The following is a 16,609-nucleotide window of genomic DNA, read 5'->3' on the forward strand; positions in this document are numbered from 1 at the left end:
AGATCACATCTTCAAATTGGTTGTGACATTTATTTCAAGTGTTGTATACTATGCATAGGCTTCCCTATATCAAACTGCTGTTGTTTCTTTTTCTCTTCAGACTTACATCATACTCTAGATTTTGGTTTCTTTTGACATCACCAATTTTTACCAACAATTGTGGGATTAGCATTAGTTTATTATAGATAATGGTCGGCAGTTGATTTACGCTATTACATTCATATACCAAAGTATGACACAAAAGACATGGGTTCATTCGAGATTCAGTTTGACGTGCTACAAATTGAAGTACGAATAATGACTGGCAGTTAGTTCGTGGTTATATACTTCCACCATTGATGAGTCCTTATTTTTTGGCCGAGATTCAGTTTGTACGTTTTGATGTTTTGATGCATGTTGACAAAAGGCACAACATGGCAACTAGCTTATACTATCCACAACATCGAGTATGAATTGAATGCTTGTGCATGAAATTAGAGATGCATACAGTTGTGGTCACATTTGAAATTTGTGATGGAAGCCTTTATGCCTACCGAACTAACTATTATTTAACAGTAACTATATTTGGTGAAGATCTTTTCAGCTTGAACTCTGAGCTAATTGGTGAGTTGAAGCACAAATGTTGTTCTCGACCATTTGAAGAATAACTTGCGGGTCATGCTCTTGAAGCTGATACTTATGCTCATTTAAGGTACAAAGGTATGTTTTGCTTCATGCCCCTTTGTTTGTTAGGATTTACGGCATCCAGATGTTACTTTGGAACTTGCCTGAATGAACAATATGGTGGTATCTTTCTTTTTTCTACTTTGAATATGAATTGCCTGATCCTAGCATGTCTGAGTCTGAATTTTTGAGTTTGACTTGTTTTTGAAGGGGTGCGATAGTCATTCAGATTATCCATTCATCTAGCTGTTAAGTTATATTTATTTTATGTTCGACTCAAATGGATTTAAAATATACGAAGTCAACCATTCAAACGAGTCAGACGCCCGAACCAGATGTGTTCTTTTTTGAATTCACATTTGAAATCTTATTTGATACTTTTTAAATTATATATTCTGATAAACTTTATCGAAGACTTGTCAAAGTAATGATAAATATATTATTATAAGTTTTGTTATTATGGAAATCAAGTATATTATAATTCGATCGGCACAAATATGCTGGGAGTTTCATTTATTCATGATGTTTCTTGGTTTGATGTCATCAGTAAATCCAAGAGCTGTATTTTTATGTTGTATATTGGTAGTTTAGGACCATTTTCTGAATTTGCAAATTTCAAGCAAGCTGCAAGTGTAGAAAGTTCCAATTGTGTGATTTGTGAATATAAGCTCCATGTGCTTGTAGAATTGATAACATCCATTGAGCATGATGAGAAACATGAGCTTCCGAAAATGACAGACACCTATTACAAAGCTGGTAGACCAAAGTAGTCCATGGTTTCTCAAAAAAGATAATCTTTACACAGAGACCTTGGCTTTCTGGTGATGGTGACTAAACAGAATGAGGCCGTCAATTATAGATGTAACCAAATGAAGCAATTTTTGTACGTAAGTACATTTTAATCTAACGGATCGAGAGATGTATGGATGTCATTGGATTAGCATATGGCTTTATTGCAGGAACCATGAAAGGTTAATGACTGGTTAGTATTGGTTTATATAAAGTATATAGGGGACTATCTAAGACACTACAGTGCTCTTGGTAGGAACTGTGAAACTGGGCAGGAAAAATAAATGGCGTCAACTCAAATAATAAATTGTTGCTTCTAGATTATTTCGCTTACTGTGCTCTGTATATCATGGTTTCTGTCAACATACACTTGATGTGTTAAAAATTACTCAAGCTACGTTCTTGGGATATGAAATGTCCTTTTATTAGAGGTTGTCCACTTAAGAAGAAGATCGTTTGCTCTTAGTGTTCTTTTATGTCGTGGTTTTTAGTCTATCATAAACAACTCCTTTTATGGAATATTTGCTATATCATGATGTAGATTTTCTCTGGTGCTCTATATGTCAGCTACCTCGTGGCAACAGTTGGCTTACAAAGCTAGTGGTGCCTATCCCTTGCCGTAGTTGATATATACGCCCGTCTTGTAAGAAGATGCTTACGGAATTCCAGGATGTCAGCTTGTTCACCGTTGGTGACGGGGTAAGAAAACATCCGTTTGATGCTATAGTGGTTCTGATATTTTTTCACTTTTATACTCTACCAAATATTTATCCACATTTGAGTGATAAGAAATCTTTAAACCACTTTTTTAATCATTCACTACCGGTAGACAATGTAGAAACATCAAGTTAGAAGCACTTCAAAAAATATTAAAATGTAATAGCAATTCCAAAGCTAACTTTAGTATAAACTTCCAATTGAAGGCTTGATGCAAAGAGAGTAAAACAAGTTGAAAAATGAAGAAGTGAGAGAAATCTTTAGAAATGAATCTAATTATCGAGGAACATGTAGTAAATATAAACTTAAGAGGGCTGAATGAGAAACCTTTAACAAAAAGGCTTCTAATTCTTTAGCTGTCTGAGGCAAACGTTCAGATATTCATGCTTTCAGTGACCTACAGATATTGAAAATGTTAGTCTACAAAAAAAAAGTATTAAAGCCTCAACAGTCCACTCTATCAAACTTATATGTTCGAATACTCACATTAAGAATGGTTCTGGAATAATTTGGGTAGAGTACAAAAGTGATGTTTCTACATTGTCTACTTATATGCTCAAAGTTAGCTTTCACATTAAGAATGGTTCCGGTATGTTCGAAGCAAGCCTTAACAGTTCACTCAATCAAACTTATATGTTCGAATTGCTTGTTTAGTTGAGCAGGTAATTCTCCCACAATATTTGTTTCTATAATTTGCTTCAGGAATAATTTGTTGGTAATTCTCTTGAAGCTGATATGTATGCTCTTTCGTGGTAAGCTGGACTCATATAGTTTATAATTATTTTGTGTTAGCTCATGGAATATACATATGCTCATGAACAATCATACATACTTGTTTCTGAAATTGGCTTCAGGAATAAATTGTTTGTGACCTCCTCAAAGTGACCAACTACATGAAATGGTCTCGAAGAGATGACGAGTTTTCTAAACGTCCCCCTTAATTTTGATTTTGTCTGATTTTTCGGTGACTTGTATTTTGAATTTCAAAATTGTCTTTTTTAGACTTTTGCTATGGTAAACATGTTATTAGAAAGAAAACTTAATCTTCATCTTTTCTTCAATTACGATCACTTCCTCTTCATCATCTAGCATCGTTCTTCTTAATCTTCACCATTATCTCTTCATCCCTTTCTTTGTTTTGTATTTCAGTATATTTTGGGAATCCAGTTGGAGGAAAGATTTTTGATCCATATTGAGAAAATTAGAGATTGATTGTCAACAACCCTTGGTTGGAGTGGTAAGAAGTATAATCTTCCACCTAGAGGTCAAGGGTTCAACGCACCCGCTGAACAATTCAAAAAAAAAAAATTACCACGAAATATCTAAACTATAAATAAAATTTTGTTAAGAATTTGCTTTTCGATCCTAGCTTGATCGTGTACTGTGGAATTCTTTCATTACCTATAACAAAGAGGTGCCCCCACTCATAAAAGTTTCTGGCTTCGCCACTGGAGGACATAATCCATTCTTGCGCTCCCATTCAACTTCGTGTTTATCCTGTCCTTCCTAGTATCCGTTTTTATAACCTCCTTTTACGGCGCGGCGTTTCACGGAACCAAAGTCAGAGATTCCTTACATAAGATGAGCTGAGCACTCATGTTTTGAGGAATCTCTTTAATCTTGTCTTTATGAGAAGTTTGACAATTCATCATTCTTTGGGTGAACTTCTCATGTTGAGGGTTATTCCAGCGTATAATCCTTATTATGCACTCACGTAGTCGAATCGAATACACTATTCCTATAGCCCATGAAACTGCGCTATCCCATGCACTGACCTTGGCCAAATTACCATAATATTCTTGACTCGAAATGACCAAAGTACCCTTTATGTATATTTTTTCTCATCTTTAACCGTTTTCACTCCTAACTCTTCAAAAGACACCTAATCAAGAAAACCAACCATCTTATTATAATAAGGACTCGAACGGACTAACTTGGCTAAATTAAACGACTCAGATGGGACATTTTCATGACCCATCATCGGATATATCAGAAAGAGATGGAGTTGCTGTTTCCTATTTTCATTGGAGAAGGAGATTAAGAAGATTCAGCTAAGAAATTCTTTGTTTAGAGAGAGAGAGAGAATAAATTCACCTGTTTTGTCTGGCTGAAGACGTTAAACTTAGCGCTTTCTGGGAGGCAACCCACGGTTAGGAAGTTGGAATCAGGTAATATCTTTCCCTTCACCCTGTTATTTTGTTTGCATAGTCTTCGGAACATTGAGGACAATGTTTAGTTTAAGTTTGGGGATAGGGGATTAAATTTTTTTGCTAAGTCTTTATTTCAAATATTCAAAAGGGTTTAAAATTGTTCAAATATTTTAATCTTTGATTGAAAAAGTGAATCTAGTTGTTTTTGTATGTTAATTAATGGTCATAAAGTCTAGTTGGTCGGGTTATGCTTTTGCTAAAGGTTTTTCCACGGATTTCGAGTTTTGAAGTTGTCTGTGCACGAGCCTTGTGAGTGTTAGATAGGTGAAGAGTAGACTTTTCGGAGAGAACTTGATTGATCATTAGTGGACACTTAACCTATGTGAGATTTTGAGCCTTTCTTTTTGCTTTGAGTGATCTCTTCTGCGCTAACTCCGAGTAGAGTGAAGAGCTACTCAACCTCTGAATATTGAAGAACTCATTTGATCTATTGAGTTCAAATTTTACAACCACTAGGGATGTCCTCAGGAATGTAAACCTTACTCTTGTAGTCTGAGATAATTGAAAGCAGTGTCAACTAGAGGAAGATAGGAACCTCATCCATCATTTAGAACCTCGAAAATAAGGCATGAAGCAAAATGAAAAGAATGTTACCCAAGGAAAGAATAATGTGAAGAAAGTAGTTTTTGTATTTTGAGTATTATTACAAGAGTTGTAAAAAAAAAGTGTGTTTGTTTAGTTTAAGTGTTTATCCCTTGAAGTAATACTTGAAGATTTGAAGACGTCGAGTTCTCAAGAGTTCTAGTTACATCATCATTAGTGTATATTGACCTCTAGGAAGCATTGTTAGAAAGTAGATCAGGTGAGAAGAGTTTCTTAGCTTCCTCATTCCGTATTAGTGGTTGTTTCCTTTCTATGAGATCAGTTGTTCAAAGAAAATTTTAGTCTATATTGTTCATGTGTTGACTTTTCCTTCATATTCATACTCGTACATTGAGTGAACCATTTGAGTGACTTGAATTTTTGAGTGTATGACCATGAGGCAGTAGTCGAGACGAAATGTATTGAGAAGGTAATCAAGGTCTCGTCTTTTCGAAACTGAAATGATACTCATGTTGGTTGGTCACGTGCACTTCGAGTATAGATTACTGTTGGAGAGATTTTTAGCATTTGGATGGTTTGGTCAACTTGGATTTCATTTCTATTAACTTTCAAAAACTTATCTCTCATAAATATTTTTAGTCCATGTCATATTTAGACCCTTCTGGATTTTTGAGATTTTTGAGTTTTGTGGGTATATTCACTGCAAACCCTCACGAGACAAAACTTGTCCTTTAGGGCAATCTAGAGGTTTAACGGCTTGTTGCACGTGCTAAGTGCAATCGTGATTCCTACGAAAGTGGTGAAATGGGTTTAGTTTTATTTTTCTAGTTTTGCTCGAGGACTAGCAAAATCTAAGTTTGGGGATGTTTGAAGAGACATGAAAATATCCCATCCGAATCTCTTAACTCGGGTTAATTAGTCCAGTTCGAGTTGTTACTCTGATGAATTGTTTGTTTATCTTGTCCAGGTGTCTTCTAAGGAGTTGAGCGCGAAAAACTGATAAAATCGGGAGAAAGACACACCTGGGAGCATTTTTGTCATTTGAAGATTGTGGTAGTCTGGTGATTTTGATATTTTTAATGCTCAGATGAAAAAAAGACCCCAAGATGTACTCGTGGGCGAAAACAGAAGTCAAATCGGAGTCCGAACGAGGAAGATATTGCAGGTCAAAGTTGGGGTCAAGATTGGTTGACTAAAGGTCAACATTGGGCTTTGGGGACACGTGGTGCGCAGAGAGAATCATATCACACGGCTGCAAACTGCGCGGGCCATTCGGTCAATCTCGGGGGTGTTTCAAGATTCTTCAGAGGACAAGATTTAGTACACCTAAGCATATGCTGCTACCCGTATGCCCGAGCGCAAACACTAGATCGAATGGTCGGAATTGTCTCCGTCCACAAGACTCCATTCGAGATGCCCGTTGTACCGTCCCTTAGTCGTCCGAGAAGCACTGCATCATCCCTTCATCTAGCAAGGCTTTGTTATTTAATTCGTCGATTCCCAGATTTATGGGAATTCAAATTCTCCCTTCTTTTCTCTCATCTTTATTAACAGTAGAGAGAGAGAAAAAAAAAACTGGAAATCTTAGAGATCGTAAAGAAAAGGAAAGAATAGGAGATGAGATAAATTTTGAAAGGGAAAGAGATCATACAAAAAAATGGAAAGAGGGATGGTCGGATATATCAGAGAGAGATGGAGTTGTTGTTTCTTATTTTCGTTGAAGAAAGAGATTAAGAAGATTCGGCTAAGAAATTCTCTGTTTAGAGGGAGAGAATAAATTCTTTGCAGATTGAAGAAATCAGAGAGATATCACATAAGAGTGGTAACTTGATGGGAGAGATTTGACTAGACGGGAACAAGCTAAAGATGGATTAGATCCAACTTAAAAGGCAAAAAGGGTTCAAATGGCGATTCAGAACAAGATAGAAAGAACCGGGCTTAAAAAAGGTGCCCAGAGCAAGGCTCTAAGGGTTGGCCATATGATGGCCGACCAAGGTAAGTGGGTCGGCCAGATAAAGCCCATAGTGGGATGTGCTGGCCGGCCACACTAAAGGGAAAAGCCAAAATACCCCAAAAAGGTATTTTAGTAATTATCTTTTTTGTGACCCGAAAAATAAAAAGACCTAATTTGAATATGATTCTAATTAGGGTTTCTCTATATAAGGGTCATTAGAGAACAGAAAAGGTGTGGATTTTTCTCAGAAAGAAAAATTATACAACTCTCTCTCTCTCTCAATATACAGCTAGTGGAGAGAAAGGATTGTAGAGAAAAAGCTACCGTTCTATTAATCTAGTCAAGAAGAAGGGTTTTGCTCAACCTTTTATTAAGTCCTAGCAGACGTTAAAGAAGGGAGATCAAGTTAACCTACTCGGTGTCTCAAGTAGAGGAGCTACACTTGAAGCTCTGGATCTTCACACGCGATTGGAAAGGTTCGAGGGCAAAACGCGATTAAGGTATTTATTCCTCTTCTAGTTCATTGATTAGTTCACACTTTATGATCCTGGATATTTAGTGTTAACATATGATGTTTGAGATTCCGCTTAGAACACTAGATAGTTGTATTAGATACACCCATAATCCTACAGATTCATGCTCTGTTTGACGACCTTTTATTCTTGTATTCGTAAGGGCGTTGCTCCTTCTAGATGTATTTGTCCAGCTCACCTTTCCTCACCATTTCTTCGATGAGGTTCTTGAGATGTCGGCAGTTGTCGGTTTTGTGACCGTAGCCTCGGTGGAAGGTGCACCACGCGGTCATGTCTCTGAACCCGAACTCCTCCTTGTCATCGTTGGGTTTGTATAGTTCCGCCTTTCCTTTCGCTATGAGTATCTGTAAAATTTCCTCCCTGCCTTTCACCAACGGTGTATAGGTGGCGAAGTCAGATCTGGGTCTTCTGATTCGTTCTCGTTCCCTAGGGGGCCTAACTTCCTCCTGTTCTTTCTTTCGGGTTGGTTCGCCCTCATACGGGATGTTAGCCACCTCCTTCATTCGTCGGTAGTTTTATTCTCTCCTAATGAATTGTTGTACCCTCTCTATCAGCTCTGCACGAGTATCTGGTTCCTTGCCAGAGATGTCCCTGTTGACATCGTCCTGCCTGAGGCCTCTTGACAGAGCGACGAAAGCGACTTTTGGCTCCAAGTCGGGGATCTGCACCATGAGGTTGCGGAATCTCTGCCAATTAATCTTCAAAGTCTCATTTTTTCCTTGAACCACGCTGAACAGCTCGTTAGTCGTTCTCTTGATTGTGGTGCTTCCTCGGAAGGCGTCACAGAAGACCTGGGCAAGTTGTCCAAAAGACTTGATCGATCCCGGTGCCAGCGATTGGTACCTGTGAGGGTAAGAAATCGCGGGTCCAGAAGTCAGCTGGACTGGGTCGTTGACCGGATGTCGAACCTACACCTATTAATATTTTTGCGAGCACCGACGATGTCTTTAGGCTCAACCTGTGACAAAAGAGACAAGAACACACGTGACCGTGAGTTCTTAGGGGACACCGGGATGGTGCCGACCCAAGGGGGCTCCGACGGTCAAGTCAGTAAGCTTGCAAGAGAAGTAAAATGTACGTGAGTGATGTCCTTGGAAATATTATCATTGGTTGGTGTCGGAGTTTAGGCACGACTCGTAGAGTGGCCGGAGCTCGCTCTCTACAAATTAACTAACTTCTTGGGGAGAGGTTATGAGGTCTGTCTTTGACTAAGGCAACCCTCGTAGATGTGGCAAAATAAGAAAGGCCTGACCTCTAGGAGAGATAAAGTCACTTGCTTATGCTTTGATCGTCAGGAGAGAGAAAAGTAGGTTGTCCTCTCTAGATGAGTGATCTTCAGGAGAGAGAAATAAGTCGTCTTCCCTTGATGACTGATTGTTAGGAGAGATAAATATATGTCGTCCTCCTTTGAATGTAGGTCGACCTCCTTTGATGAGTATCCGTAGGAGAGATAAAGATAGGTCGTTGATGCACCCGAAAAGGTTGCACACCCAAGCGGAGGTATCAAGTAGTAACCGGCAAAGCCGGGATCGATCCAAGGATAGGAAGGTGATTCGGATATCAAAGGGTTTAGTCCACCGGTATAGGTATCATTAGCTAACTTAGGCGAAAACGAAAAGAGAACAAAAGTAAAGTGAGGTTTTGAATGATTGATTTAAGAAGAAATAAAGACACAAATAAAACTACTAAACAATCAAAGTAAATGGGCAAGAGAGATTCGAGAGAAGAGTTCGGAGGAACAAGAGTCGGGAGATAAATAAGTGAGAGAGATGTCGAACCGAGAATCCGATAATGATAAACCTACAACTATATATGATCCGATCTAATGTTCAAAGTAAAACCGATGTTCGACTCCTAAGGTGATATGTCTATAAGCACTACGTATATCCGGAGATCATACTTAGTCAAACAAACACGTTAATCGGTTGATCCCGAGTCAACGAAAGTGTTGTCTAGTCGCCTAACTATCTGAAGTGCATGACAAGACACATGAAATTTGGATCTAGACTACGATCGATATCGATCACTTTGCCTAATCGATTAACTATGCGAAGTACTTGATAAGACACATGAAAAACGATTGAAACAAGTAATCAAGATAAGAAAACATCAATTTATTATCAAAACATTAAATCATCACATAGATAATCACAAATTCATCACATTTCATCTCATTAACGACACACTTGATTTAACTAACATAGTGAATAAGTAATAAATGAAAAGAAGATGATGAGAGGATCTCCCTTTTCCGATTAGGCGCATGGCTAAGATCGTCGGAAAATATGAGTAACTAGGTGCAGCCGATCTTCCCTTAGTAAAATTCTGGATTTCCTTTTAACAGTGCATAATGGGTGTCCCCAAACAAAATTCAGAGTTCCCCATAGCAACATAGTCATCTTCTTCATTTAGAAATCACCACCATTAAAGCTTCACCCAAGCTTTCTCTCTCTAGGAAATCAACACCAAACAACAATAAAAAACAAGAGATATAAAGGCAGGAAGGACCCCACTAAAACCCCTAAGATTTCCGGCCAAAAGAGTGGCCGGAAAAACCTAGAAAACCCGGCCAAGGTTGAAGGTTGCTGTCCCATGAAGTCCGGCCATGGTAATGCTCTTCCCGAGCCTAGTCGCGACCTTCCCGATCATCCATAGTGTTGTCCCGTGCGGCTGAAGACCGAGCAGCTTGTCACGGGGTAAAGTTTTTGCTCCTACTTTAGCACCGTGCGGCACTTGACTTAGCTTCCTCCTAAGTACAAGTCTAAGCCTTAACCTTCCCAAATGCCTAAGTAACCTTGACTAAGTAGGCAAAGACCCAAGAAAGATAAGCTTCAAAAGTGTGCACTAACTAAAGAGAACTTTGATCTTTATTACTAAGAACTCTTTGTATACAAGAAGGCTTTTGGGCACGTTTCCCAAGTCACTCAACTCTCACACTATTGCTTTGAATCCTTGCTTGGATGCTTTACAAATGAGGGGGTGATCCCCTATTTATACTAGTTCCTATATACAATGGATGGTTGGGATTTACCCACATGTAACCCATCTAATGGCTATGGAAATCTCTAGGTTACTTGGGCTCCAAGTATCTCTAGAAAAATCTCTCAAAATATCTCCATGCCATCTCTAGAATTCCCCTTGGGCTGGGCCAAAGAGATGCTCCAACTATGTACAATGCAGCCCGGACCATGTGTGCTGTTTGGGCTGCTAAGGAAGCTGCTGTCTGGGCTGTTGTGGTGCTCTCGGGTAGCTACTGTCCGGCCCCATTAGCTGCTGTTTTGTGCTCCAATTATGTGGGCTGTGACATTCTCCCCCACTTAAGCCGCAGACGTCCTCGTTGCGGTCTCCTCATGGTACTTGGCGATAAGATCCCTATGTTGCCATAAGGTGTCTTCATGCTCCCAGCTTGCTTCACTGTCTGGTAGCCCCTTCCATCGCACTAAGTACTCCTTATAGACGCGTCCTGCTCTGGAAACCCGCCGATGGGACTCGATGCTTTCTACCTCTTTGTCGAAGGAGGTAGTCATTGTCACAGGTGCTCTGCTGCTCTGGCCTCTGGTTGCATCTTCTGGATCTGCATGATAAGGCTTGAGGCAGCTTACATGAAAGACGGGATGGATTTTGAGATGTGCTGGAAGTTCCAACCTGTAAGATGCCTTCCCGACCTTTTTAAGTATGGGGAATGGTCCCTCATATCTCCTGATCAGCCCCTTGTGCACCCTTCGAAGGGACTTGAACTGATTTTGGTTGAACTTGAGCATCACCAAGTCTCCAACCTGAAACTCCAATGGACGCCTCTTTTGATCGGCATTTTTCTTCATCTTCTTGGCGGCCTTTTCCAAGTAAGATCTGGCAACGTCAAGCTCCTTTTGCCATCCTTTGGCAACCTGGAAGGCTGCCGGGCTTGCACCCTTATACCCACCTGCAAGAGTAAGTGGGGTAAGTGGTTGTTGGCCTATAGCCAACTCAAACGGACTATGCCCAGTTGATTCACTCTTCTGCAGATTATAGCAAAACTGGGCAATGTCTAGGAGCTCCACCCAATTCCTTTGGTTAGCTGTGACGAAGTGCCTTAAGTATAGCTCTAAGAGTGCATTGACCCGTTCCGTCTGCCCATCTGTCTGAGGATGGAAGCTCGTAGAGAAAGATAGCTCCGACCCAAGTAACTTGAATATCTCCGTCCAAAATTTGCCAGTGAACCTTGGGTCCCGATCACTAACAATGTTGGCAGGTATACCCCAATACTTGACTACATGCTTCACAAATAACCTTGCGGCTTGTTCGGCAGTGCAGTCGGTAGGTGCAGCGATGAAGGTAGCATACTTGGTGAACCTGTCAACTACCACAAGTATGGAACCTAACCCATCAACTTTGGGTAAGGCAGAAATGAAGTCCAAAGAGACACTTGCCCAAGGCTTCTCTGCTACAGGAAGTGGCTCCAATAGTCCTGCTGCCTTCTTCTGCTCCACTTTATCCTGTTGGCATATTAGGCAGGTTTTCACATAGGATTCCACATCCTCCATCATCTTTGGCCAATAGTACCTCAGCTCGAGCAATGCCATAGTCCTCCTCTGGCCTGGATGTCCTGCCCACCTGGTATCATGACATTCCCTTAGGAGTGTCCGACGGAGATCCCCGTACTTTGGCACATAAAGCCTGTTCCTTTTTGCAAAGAGAAGACCATTATCTACCCAGAACTTCTTGGTCTTCCTTTCACGAGCGGCCTGCATTAGCTTCTGTGCATGGGAGTCATGTTGAAGTCCCTCCCTTATCCGGTCCAAGTATAAAGTATCGGGTTGACTGACTATTGCACAAAGCCTTGAGGATGCTAGTTCTGCCTTTTGACTTAGTGCATCAGCAACATGGTTGGTGCGGCCTGGCTTATATTCCATCTTCATGTCAAACTCAGCCAGAAAATCTTGCCACCTTGCTTGCTTAGGACTTAATTTCTTCTGGGTCTGGAAGTAGCTTGTGGCAACATTGTCAGTGTATACTGTGAAGAAGTTGCCCAGAAGATAGTGCCTCCATGTCCTTAAGCAGTGCACCACAGCTGTCATCTCTTTCTCTTGGACCGTGTAGCGCCGCTCCGTATCGTTAAGCTTCCGACTCTCATATGCAATAGGATGACCCTCCTGCATAAGAACACCTCCAATAGCAAAGTCAGAAGCATCTGTATATACCTCGTAAGGTTTAGTATGATCTGGCAAGCTAAGTACAGGCTCTTTCATAACAGCTTGCTTTAGATCATCAAAGGCAGCTTGGCATTTATCAGTCCACAGCCAAACTTGATTCTTCTTCAGAAGATCAGTGAGTGGGGCAGCTCTTTTGGAATATCCCTCGATGAACCGCCGGTAATAGTTAACAAGCCCCAAGAAGGACCTTAGTTGGGTCACTTTGGTTGGCTCCTCCCAACCTTGAATGGCTTGTATTTTCTTCTGATCCATCCATATTTTCCCTTCTCCTATCCAATGACCAAGGAAGGCAACCTTGGTGGAAGCAAAGGAACACTTCTCTCTTTTGACATAGAGAGAGTTCTCCCTTAGTACTTGAAAGACAATTCGTAGGTGTTTAAGGTGCTCCTCCATGGTACGACTATATATTACTATATCATCAAGGTAAACAACTACGAATTTGTCTAAGTAAGGATGGAATACCTTGTTCATTAGGGTGCAGAATGTGGCAGGAGCATTTGTTAAACCAAAGGGCATAACTAGAAATTCATAAGCTCCATACCTGGTGACACAAGTGGTCTTGGGCTCATCTCCTTCGGCTAATCGTACCTGATAGTAGCCTGACCTCAAGTCTAACTTTGAGAAGATCCTTGCACCACCTAATTGATCAAACAAGTCCTCCACCCGAGGGATAGGGTATTTGTTCTTTACTGTCACCTTGTTCAGTGCTCGGTAGTCGATGCATAGACGTAGACTCCCATCGTGTTTCTTCTGAAAGAGCACTGGCGCCCCATAAGGTGATTTGGAAGGTTGGATGAATCCTGCATCAAGTAGCTCCTTGAGTTGCTTCCTCAGCTCTGCCAACTCAGGAGGTGCCATCCTGTAAGGGGCCAAGGCAGGCGGCTTGGACCCCGGCTCAAACTCGATCTCATGGTCCACCTCTCTCCTTGGTGGAAGCTTCTTTGGCAGCTCATCTGGCATAATGTCCTTGTACTCCTCAAGGACAGCTTGAACTTCAATAGGGACTGGTCCTTCTGCCCCATCAGGTTCCTCTTTAAGTGTGGCAAGGAATGTCTCTTCTCCTTTGGCAAGTCCCCTGCTAAGCTGTATAGCTGAAAGAGATCCTCCCTTTGCCTTTGCCCGGATGGCAGGTACCATACACGGTGACTTCTCATCATGGATGCTGACAACATTTAAGTAAGGGCTAATGGTTGCTTTGGCATGCTCCATGAAATCCAACCCAAGGACAACCTTGAAGTCATCCATGTCTGCTACCATGAAGTCCACAGTACCACTCCAGGTGCCAATCTTTAGTGGTACATTCCGTGCCACTCCATGCACGGTCTTAGGAGGCGAGTTCACTGCCTTCATCTTACTCGCGTCTCCTTCATACTTAAGTCCCAATCTTCTAGCCTCATCTGGGACTATGAAGTTGTCTGTGGCTCCACAATCGGTCATGGCCCTAGTAGCTTTCCCACCAAGTAGGATGTCAACATACATAAGGCTCCTTCCTTTCCTGAGTTTGGTGGGTTGGGTTCCCTTGAGAGCATTGAGGCTAATGGAACCCATGTGTGGCTCTTCTTGGCTCTCATCAGGTTCGGTCAGGAGAGAATTGAGTTTGGCTCTCATGGGACATTCGTATGACATGTGGTCTCCCGCGCATAGGAAGCATTTCTTTGGACGGGCTGTCGTCTTCCATTTGCCCTTCCAGTCCCTCGGGCCCTTCTGACCTTCCTTAGGGGCATCTCTACGGGTGTCCCTCGGTGATTGCTTGCTTTCTCCCCCACTTTTGCCCTGGTTGCCCTTAGATGGTTTGGTTTTGGCACTTTGGTCAGACCTCTACGTATAGTCATCCAGCTTCTCTACAGTACAAAGGGCGGTGGGTAGGTCTTCAACCCCTCTTCTACGTAGCTTGGTTGCAGCCCAGGGTTTAAGACCATGGAGAAAGAAGTAAAGTCGGTCTTCGTCGGTCATGTGGGTTATATCAAGCATAAGGGCATTAAATTGTTTAACATAGTCGGTGATGCTACCTGTATGCTTGAGATTCATCAGCCTATCACGGGCCCGATACTCAACATTCTCCGGGAAGAATTGCGCTTTGAATTCCTTTTTGAAGTCTTCCCAAGAGTCCATCCTGCAAAGTCCCTTCTCGACGTCGCCTGATTTGCGTCGCCACCATGTTAAGGCATCTCCCTTCAAGTACATGGCTGCAGTGCTTACCATGGATTCTGGGTCCTCAAGATAGATAGCCTTAAAGTACTGCTCCATATGCCATATGAAGTTGTCAACCTCTTTGGCATTCCTAGCTCTAGTAAAGCTCTCAGGGTCAGGCACCTTGACCCTTGGTCCTTCCCTAGTTGAGGGTCCTTCACTATTTGCCACAGCTTTCTCTAGTAAAGCAATCCGGGTCTTGAACTCCTCAAACTGGGCATGCATCCTCTCGACCGCAGTGGAAGGTCTGGCTATAGCTGCCATCTCCCTCTTGAGTACCTCCACGGTAGTCTCTACGGACTTCTCAAGATTGGCTATAGCCTCATTCTGACTACCCATCACCTTTTCTACCTCTTCACTGAGGTCAGGAAAGGCTTCTTCAACCTTCACGACACGTCCCAGCAACATGTCAAACTTGGTCTCTAGTTGCTCCAACCTTGCCTCTATGGACGCGTCCCTTTCTGCAGACTTCTCTCTAGCAGACTTACCACCCTTGGTCTTGGACCGTCCTTCCTTCCTTGGCTCTGGCAGAGGAACGTTCTTCACTTCGCTTGACATAGTTCCGACCTGGCTCTGATACCAACTGTCACGGGGTAAAGTTTTTGCTCCTACTTTAGCACCGTGCGGCACTTGACTTAGCTTCCTCCTAAGTACAAGTCTAAGCCTTAACCTTCCCAAATGCCTAAGTAACCTTGACTAAGTAGGCAAAGACCCAAGAAAGATAAGCTTCAAAAGTGTGCACTAACTAAAGAGAACTTTGATCTTTATTACTAAGAACTCTTTGTATACAAGAAGGCTTTTGGGCACGTTTCCCAAGTCACTCAACTCTCACACTATTGCTTTGAATCCTTGCTTGGATGCTTTACAAATGAGGGGGTGATCCCCTATTTATACTAGTTCCTATATACAATGGATGGTTGGGATTTACCCACATGTAACCCATCTAATGGCTATGGAAATCTCTAGGTTACTTGGGCTCCAAGTATCTCTAGAAAAATCTCTCAAAATATCTCCATGCCATCTCTAGAATTCCCCTTGGGCTGGGCCAAAGAGATGCTCCAACTATGTACAATGCAGCCCGGACCATGTGTGCTGTTTGGGCTGCTAAGGAAGCTGCTGTCTGGGCTGTTGTGGTGCTCTCGGGTAGCTACTGTCCGGCCCCATTAGCTGCTGTTTTGTGCTCCAATTATGTGGGCTGTGACAAGCTGCTGCCGGCGTGAGATCCGAGCTGCTCTAATGGCAGCTCGTGTTGCTGCAAGAAGGGTCGGCTGCTGCTGTGCTCCTTCTTCGTCCCGAGCTCTCTGTGGTGCCGGCCAACTTGGCCGGCACTCCTCCTCATCTCCTTCAAGCTCTCTCTCTCTCTCCAACTTTTCAACCAAGAACACCAAAACCCTAGCTCTTTCTCTCTCCTTTGATCCCCCAAATCAGACTTAGCCCTCACATAGAAGATGACCCCCCTTTTGTCTAAAAGACTTCAACTTAATTAAGTCCTTGACCAAGACTTGGTCTTTCATAATTGACTTTGTCATCTTCAAGGAGGATGCTCATAAAATTCACTATTTCTTCTTTCTTTCAAGTTTGGGTTTTGGGCTTCCAAAGGGGTGCCTTCATCTTGTCTCTACATTTAGAACCATGGGGGTGCCTTCATAGAATCCTTGTTTCAAAACCGAACCTCGGCTTCTTTCATTCACAACTTCTCCGTCCGAACTCCGAATCAACTTCCGTTTTCACCGCCGGACTCGTCATTGACTTCGCTTGTTGTTTGACTTCTGATTTTGACCAAAATGACCAAAATACCCCTGGTGCTCTTTTTTTCCC

General features: G+C 42.0%; 1 long non-coding RNA gene across 1 annotated transcript; it reads right to left on the reverse strand.

The window, feature by feature from the left end:
- Positions 1–9,508: 9,508 nt before the first annotated feature.
- On the reverse strand, positions 9,509–16,241 carry LOC147544070 (uncharacterized). Its single transcript, XR_015223589.1, has 2 exons — positions 15,994–16,241; positions 9,509–10,094 (listed from the first exon to the last, which is right to left on the reverse strand). It is a non-coding gene; the product is annotated as an uncharacterized LOC147544070 (long non-coding RNA).
- Between the last annotated feature and the right edge of the window lie 368 nt (positions 16,242–16,609).

The sequence above is a fragment of the Eschscholzia californica genome, unplaced genomic scaffold (assembly GCF_041429995.1).
Source record: "Eschscholzia californica isolate CP2 unplaced genomic scaffold, dmEscCali1.0.p SCAF_4, whole genome shotgun sequence".
Taxonomy (NCBI): domain Eukaryota; kingdom Viridiplantae; phylum Streptophyta; class Magnoliopsida; order Ranunculales; family Papaveraceae; genus Eschscholzia; species Eschscholzia californica.